This window comes from Cynoglossus semilaevis, chromosome 3 (assembly GCF_000523025.1).
Source record: "Cynoglossus semilaevis isolate Cse_v1.0 chromosome 3, Cse_v1.0, whole genome shotgun sequence".
Classification (NCBI taxonomy): Eukaryota; Metazoa; Chordata; class Actinopteri; order Pleuronectiformes; family Cynoglossidae; genus Cynoglossus; species Cynoglossus semilaevis.
In genome coordinates this window covers 6,555,917-6,563,884 of record NC_024309.1, presented here as the reverse complement: position 1 = coordinate 6,563,884, position 7,968 = coordinate 6,555,917, and positions in this window count along the sequence as shown.

Genomic DNA, 7,968 nt, shown 5'->3' with positions numbered 1-7,968 from the left:
GGAAGATGAAGAGGAGGAGGAGGAGGAGGAAGAGAAGGAGGAGGAGGAGGAAGAGGAGGAGGAGGAGGAGGGGGGGGGGGGGGAGGGGGAGGAGGAGGGGGGGGCCCTCCTGGAAAAAAAAAAAAAAAATCGATATTCATTCGAATCATAAATCAGAATTGAGTCAGCGCGTGTGGGGAGGGGAGATAATCATTGGCCTGGTTTTGGATTACATACTCTAAACGGCTGAGCCTTGTTGAGCCTGCAAATGTGTTTAGCAGTGATTTAGATCCTCTCATTGAAATGCACTGACGGTACGCCGTGATGACTGCCTCTTATGTTGCTGTCAGGCCACGTCTGGGCACAGATCAACATGTGTGTCATGATGTCAGCTCCATCAGACCGTCAGCAAGGAGCCCCCGCTTCCCAGCAGCCCCTGACCTTGAGGATAAAGTGTAAGGGGGGAGGGAGGGGGCAAGAGGGCGCATTTGTGAGCGTGTATGTATCCGCTTTTTGAGTAAGACGTGCATAGGACATCCCAATCAGCCGGTGGCGCTCATGAGATGTTTGGTGATGGAGGTTTCTGAATTGGTCTGTGGCCATGCATTCAAAAAGAGACAAATAAATCAGGTTGCTGATATATTGGGGTGAGAATCAATATTTTACACCTCCGCTGTGATGGAGGAGCCCTCCTAGATCACAGTCGCACTCGAACACAGCAGTGAAATAGATTTCTCCTTGTTTGAGTCTGGTTCTGTTTCCCACACACACACACACGTATGCACAAACATTACAGATTCATTCACTACAAATTGACATTATGAGTAATTACATGTATTAGCCAAGTGGCAGTAACTGATTATGAGTTAGGATTCAAGGTTCAGCTTAACTCAACTTCAAACTTCGTGGTTAATTAAAATCACACTCATCACATTTTATCAGATGTGAAGTTGCCCTTAAAAATGCCAGGTTTTTCTTTTTTTTTTTTTTTTTCAATGCGATAAATGAAATACACAGTATTTGTAGCCAGTATGTGAGTTACACCATGTACTGACAAAGTACACAATTCGGCCCCTTGGTTGAGTAACATCGTCTTTTGCGCAGACAATACAGCAACTCAGACAATGAAAACTGCTGACCTTGTTGATCTCCTTGTTTTTTCAGCACGGCAATCACCCCCAACCCCTCCATCCCCCCCGTCAACTTGTGGCACACATTTACATCAGCACACTCCAGGAAAAACATAGCATCCACACTTGAGCTGTCTTTCATTTCAGGGGAGGTGGAGAGTCTGCAGCAAATTACAGCATGTTGCTACATTGTGAAATATGTTATTACCTCTGTTGGGATGTATGCTAAAGCTACAGCTAGCTTCCAATGTTGACAAACTGGGACGGTGCCTTGTCTGGATAAATTCAATGATATCATTCTTTACAGAAAACACATTGCAAACATTTTTTTTTTTCATAAAGGAACACCATTACATTGTTGTACAGTACGAACATGACAACAAAAATGGATGGCAGCGCAAGTCCATCTGGCGAAAGCATTCGAAGTGTGCCGTAAATTGCGTGTTTTGTAATGTTGTGTTTGTTGATGGTGGTGGTGTTTTGACAACAGGGAATTACGAGTGACCGCGCAGGCTGTGTCATGTAGCCTTGAGGTCATCACTGGAGTGACTCGCAACAGAGTGTGTTTCACTTATCTACAGAGACACTCTCGTCGCCCCGAGGTGTCTCTTCTGCTCGAATGAGGTCGACTGTTACCAGCAACATTTGAGCTCAGAAGTGAAAAGGGCACATGCCCCCCCCCCCCACCCACCCCTCGGCCCCCTTCTCCACACACACATCTGCAATCTGAGCATCATTTACTTCCACCAATACACACCGTGCCAGCGAAATATTTCAAAATCCAGCTTCGTTTGAACAAAGTAATCACTAAGGGAGAGATTTCAGTGGCGGGTCTTAAAAGAGCTGGAAAACCTGAAGTATAGTTCAATGGTTATTGTTTCACAGTGGTGTTGTGTTCTGGGCCTGGATGTTGTTTTTCCCCTCCAGTGATGCCAGGTCTGTGCTAAAGGCTGCTGCCATTATACAGGGTGAAGGAATGTTAAGTATTTTATTATGTGTGGGAACCAGTGCTTTCTGGCTCTTTCGGGGGTGGTATTTATCGAGGCCACAATGTAAGCTCACAACCCAACCCGCTGTTTAGGGAGCTGGGATGTACTCATTGTACACTTTTGGGTGGCAGATACAGAGAGGAGGCGGAGGTTGGGAAGGGGTTACGACTAGGTTACCATGACCGTGAACATGATGAACTGAATGTGGTATTCTCAGACTCTGATAAAGGATCACCTATCCCCCAGTTCTGCTGCGCTCCCAGATGAATGACTCGTGTATAAATACATTTAGCACTGACTCAGAGCGGCGCAGCTAACATGTGTTTGTTGTGCCAACCAGGGGGAAGTAGTTGTCATGCAGCCTGTACAGTCCTCTACCTTTACCCAAATGCTGTGGCACAGTAAATTCCCCCTGATGAATTAGTGTCTGACAACAGCTGCTCTCACAAAAGTGAATATTTTATTTCACAAAATGATCTGACGTTAGCAAAAACCAGCCCACCCCTGTTCTAAAACAGCAGCCCAAAATATAAAAGGCAAATATTTTTTTGTCAGTTGGGAACTTGTTTATTTCCTTAAAACAGATGTCTTCGAGGTAACGAGACCCACCACTACAATAAAACATGTAGGAAAAGCCATTTTGAAAATATTTTTTATTTATGTGAAAAGTTGCAGCACTCAAACATTTCAAACGCTTTATTGGCCCATTTGTGTGGCGTCTGCTTTGCATCCAAAAGTCTGCCAAACTCCCCAGTTTTTTTGTGTTTTTTTCTTTGTTGTTGTTCATATATCTAATCAGTTAAAAGCCACAGTGGAGTTTTTTAATGTGCTGTAGAGGAAAACCACAGTAGCAAGGTAATGAAAACTAAAGAACAAGACAAAATAGAGCTCTCACTCCTGTGTTTCAAATCTGATAACAGATCTTTGTCAGTCACCTCACATCTCTATCTGCTGTATCTGAGCCACTGACTTTGGAATTAGGGCTCTGCCCTCGGGGTCTTTGTCCTCGCACAACTGTGAACAATGTGACTCCTCTGCTTGCTTATCATGTCTATCCACACTCAGATCTGTTGTTTATTGCCACAGATCTCGGTCACTTATCAGTTTCAGATGAAGCTATTGGATACCTCTGCTCCCACAGTCATACAAACCGAGAAGCAAGGAGTTAAAATCCAGGCCGGCAAAGTGGCACTTTTACAGTCAGCAGCATTTAAAAGTGAAACTTGGATCCTTAGCTCCTGTGACTAAGTCTGCGGTCATCACTTCAGGATTCTGCTTCCGCGTGTGAAACCGCACGCAGGACACGATTCATCAGGGCAAAGTTTATGGCACCGTAAACAGTGAACTTTGGAAAAATCTTTGTTTGCTAGCCGCTCCTTTATCATGATTGTGTCTTTGTCAAGGGGAGCTGATCAAAAGCAGCAAATGCAGAGTTTGAACTTTAGTGAGTCTTGAGTATAGGAAACACATTGGCTCTGCTGCACCTTCTGCTAAGGTTGTGACTTTTTAAAGGTTGACTCCAAACATGGGCTTTGTTGACTCAGCTCCTGTCTGTACATTAGAGCACAGATAGCGGTCAGGCTAATGACCTGTTGTTGCCTGAGTAACATATCCTACCTACTATGACCTCACTTTACAGTGACTGTTGCTGAACTTTGAACAGTTATGTCATTTATTTGATCAGTGTGTGTCACTACTATTTGCTTTCACAAGCGCCTCCCTGCTACGTGTTTAAATGGCATGGTTTTTTTTTTTCAACCTATCAAAAGGAAATCCTATCCTGAAACCCCTTAGTCTCCTTTCATTGCACATTATATTGTTACCTTTGTTAGGTTCCATTATGGGGTGTCTTGAGGATAATTGTGCAGCGTTAGACCCTTTCTTTGAAACCCTGAAAGTCTCTTTTCCCAAGCTTATACTATAGGTATTCTGAAAGGGATCGTTTTGGTCTGAGGTGAGCCGCGCCGCGCAGCGCAGGTTTCACTTCTTTTCAGAACGAACAACAACAGAGCTAATTACTGTAATAGTTAAAAAAAAAAAAAAATGCCCTTGAGGCCAATTCAACAAGTAGTCAGTGAGAATGCCCTAAAACACGTGTTACTGTTTGTACATCATCTGTTTGCTGCTGCAATCAGATGATAATCATAAGTGCAGGAGACTCACGCTGCCTCAGCCCCTTCAGCAGATACCTTCACTCATCTGAGGGTGACTCACATCTCATGACTGCCTTTCAATGAAACTTGTTGTTGTACCGAGCATCAGTTTCCGGGAAAGCAGGCTGGATGGTGAATTAAACCATCGCAGCACCACAGGCTCTGGGGGGAACACTGTGAACAACATAAACAAACACACTGGCCCTTTGTCACACACTGCCAATAAGAAACGTGGATTTTAAACATGGACGTTTCGGGTTCACTGAGTGCGGACATTCTTTAATCTTTAATGTGCTCGTACAGTGTAAGGGATAAAAAAGGAGAGAGGAAGATTATAAACAGTTATCACGCCGTTTGTAAGGTTGTCAACACTTCCCTGAATATTTAATGGTCCCATATGGAGGTTTTTGTTCTTTAAATAAAAACAATACAACTACTGTCTTTTTATATATATTTTTTATTGTCATTTAAATATCAATTAAAAAAACCAAAATCCTCTAAAAAACGGATGTCTTGAAGTGCCCCTATAATTAGCAATAAAAAGGTTACTGATACCATTTACATGTTGGTAAGCACATAGTTAAAGGTTATTATGTGCAGCTAATAAAATGCTTCCACGTTTTTCTGAGAATAGCCAGGAGTGGTGCTGATAAGTAGCAGAATAATAAAATCCCTTAATTGTCTGGAATCATAATTTACTGACATGGCCACAAAGCAAAGTTCCAGTGAAGCCCAACACACTTAAAGCTAAATTAAAGCCAGCTTTAATAGGCACCAGCATGAAACCGCAGCCCTAACAAGGACCAAGTTAGGGCTCCTCCGTTCCCTCGGCACAACATGTTGCCACTAATAATGAAGAATGTGTGAACTTGTCTCAGTCGTGGGTCTCCAACAGCATCCTGTCGAAGCCTTGCACCGGGACAGGATCTGTGAGGCCTGCCATGCCGCAGCGGCAAGGTGACATGTAGAAATGGACAGACAAGTAGACAGACTAAAGGCAAGACGAGTAAATAGACAGATATACAGAGCCGGGGCAATGCCCCAGAGAGCACGGCAGGAGCCAGTGCCATCCCATTGCAACACAGAGACCCAGAGCAAGCAGGCAGACGAGGCAAAAGGGGAGCAGGGTGGAAAAAACAGTGGAGAGACGGATGCAGACACACGGGGTCCTGCTCACGTCTGACACACAGCCTGTAATGACTAGTGACATTTTGGTCTCCCCCGGGGGAAGGGGGAGAAAAAAAAATATTGGCAAAGAGGGAGCACAGCACAGGTGAACAACATCACCTCCTCTACAACAAACCCTAATGGCTGGAGCTCAATAAACAGCCGACACAGGCAACAACAACCCAAATAAGGCATGACAGAGCGTCGGGCACCTGAGCGGGCTGCTAATTGATCATCCTCAGTCGGAGACTTCCTTCTCCTCGCTTCCATTATAAGTCACGCACGCCTCTCATACATGCCGCAGTTTTGAATCACGACTATTCTTAGCGCAGGTGTGACTTACACAACAGGAATTCTTCTTTCGCGCTAACCCTCTTTAGCCGTAAACCCGTTTCACGAACATTTATTCGTCAGCGCTAACTTGAAGTCGTCGTAGAGGAGCGATTCGGTTTTTATAATTTATTTTCTCCACTTCTCCATTACAAATGTCGTGCACGGCAGACGAGCATTCTAGGTATGTGAGACAAAGGCTGCAGCTGGCTGACCTATTGTGAGAATTCATTAACAGGCTACGCAGATTTTAGCACAGTTATTTGGGACTTTCTGTATGTAGGTGCGATATGTGGGTCAGTGAGGAGTGACACGACTGAGGGTCGTGTCATTTCACACCGTCAGCCAGTAACAGCCGCTCGGAGCAGCCTCAATAAGAATGCTGATCCCAGGCAGGCCTGCTGACCAGGGCAGTTAACATTCCCTCCCTTTATAGCTGTCTAATCCGGGTATTTAACAATGTATTTGGCTGGATCAGATTCTTCCAGTCAACTTTGTGTAAGACTTACCGGCACATGCGTCCCTGGCCCTTGTGCCCACCCACAAAGCCAGGCAGACCTTTACTCCGTTGCTCACTAAGCTTACATTGCAGCAGATATACAAGCAACAATGGCATGTTAAAAAAAAAAAAAAAAGAGAGAGAGGCTATTACCCTGTTGTTATGCCCTCACACAGTTAACTTTTTACAGCGTAGCCCAACTGAGATGGCAAACATGGTTTGCCTCGAGTTTTCATTAAAAGAAAGAAAAGCAGATTCAGTCGGGTTCATTTGCACGGAGGCGAGAGGATGATATTCTTTTGTTAAACTAGACGTTGCATCCTGAAATGCAATTAGGGTTCACAGCAGTTTGGGCGCTCTGCAATTAGGTAATGTCATTTTCATGTTTTCCTTCCCCTTCCTGTCTGCAGTTACTCCTCCAAACCATCTTCTAGCGTTTCACTTCAGACCATCACAAGGTCAGATAGAAGCGATACCCTGCGCCGGAGGAGGAACCTCTCGGCTGTAAGCGGTAATTACTGGTGTCCTTGATATTTGACGTGAAATGAAGATGGTAACCTTTAGTGTTTGTCTGTTAGCTCTCACCCCCTCTGTCTTCTCTGCTGTGACCCTTATCACCCCCACCCCTCACCCGCCTCCACTGCTCACCCACGGGAGTCTCACTTTGAAAGGAAATGTGAAGTGTGTTGGAGAACCAGCCTGCACCGGCTCAACTGGGGTAACACACCAAAGAGCCAGATTGTGCGCCGTCATCAGTAGAAATGAAACGATGTATCTGGGTGACAGGTTAAAGAATGGACAATGTTGTTCTGCTAATGAAGTGGTATAAATCAAACGGTAGCTAGAGCTTTATTTCTTGGGCAGACATAAAAATTACAAGGAGATATGGGTATGTTTTTGTTGTCCTCCCCAATTCTTCCCTTTCTGGCTTTCCTGGGGCAGACGACCACACAGAGTCTGGGTCTGCTGGAGATTTCTTACTGGAGTTTTTTCTACCGATTGTTGCCCCTGTGCTTGCTCAGGGTGTAACATTTCTTCTGGTTGTATGGACTACAGAGCCTCTGGATGATATCTGGCACAGTCAGACGTTGCCTTGCATCAGCCATTGTTGTTATTGTGAGGGGTGTTTTGGGTAATCGTAACAGAGAGGTAGAGCTGACCTATCAACTCTGGGACCTGAACTCAGAGAGCACGGAGTATCGTTGCAGTGTAAACAGCACCTAAAACTTAATTACAACATTCAGAGTTCATTGAGACAAATGTGTTTTGTAAATTTGGGTTTAACCAATCAAATCGACCTGACTTGACTTGACTTAAGGGGCAACGAAGCTGACAAATTCGGTCTCTTAATTCTTCAAATGATGGACATTTGGACAGAAAATCACATTTCCAAACCGACAAAGACCCTGCGCTGAAGAGCAAAGGCTGCAATAAATGTTGTGCGAAACTTCCGCGTCGTTAGATAATAGGACATTCTCCAGGAGTCGTGCACTGAGACGCCGCGACTGTGAGTACTTGTTTGTATGCAAGTGTGTGCTGTTGCCAAATCGCAGAGGCTTCAACGTGGCCTCGGGCTTTTAATTAGACTAAACAACACATCCACTATCAGCCGCAGATGAGCTTTAATTGGCAGAGTAGCAATTACTAAAGCCTATACTATAAGCTGCACCTGTAATGGAGACAGTGTTTAGCGCTCTGACTTATAGAAAGTCGAGTCATGG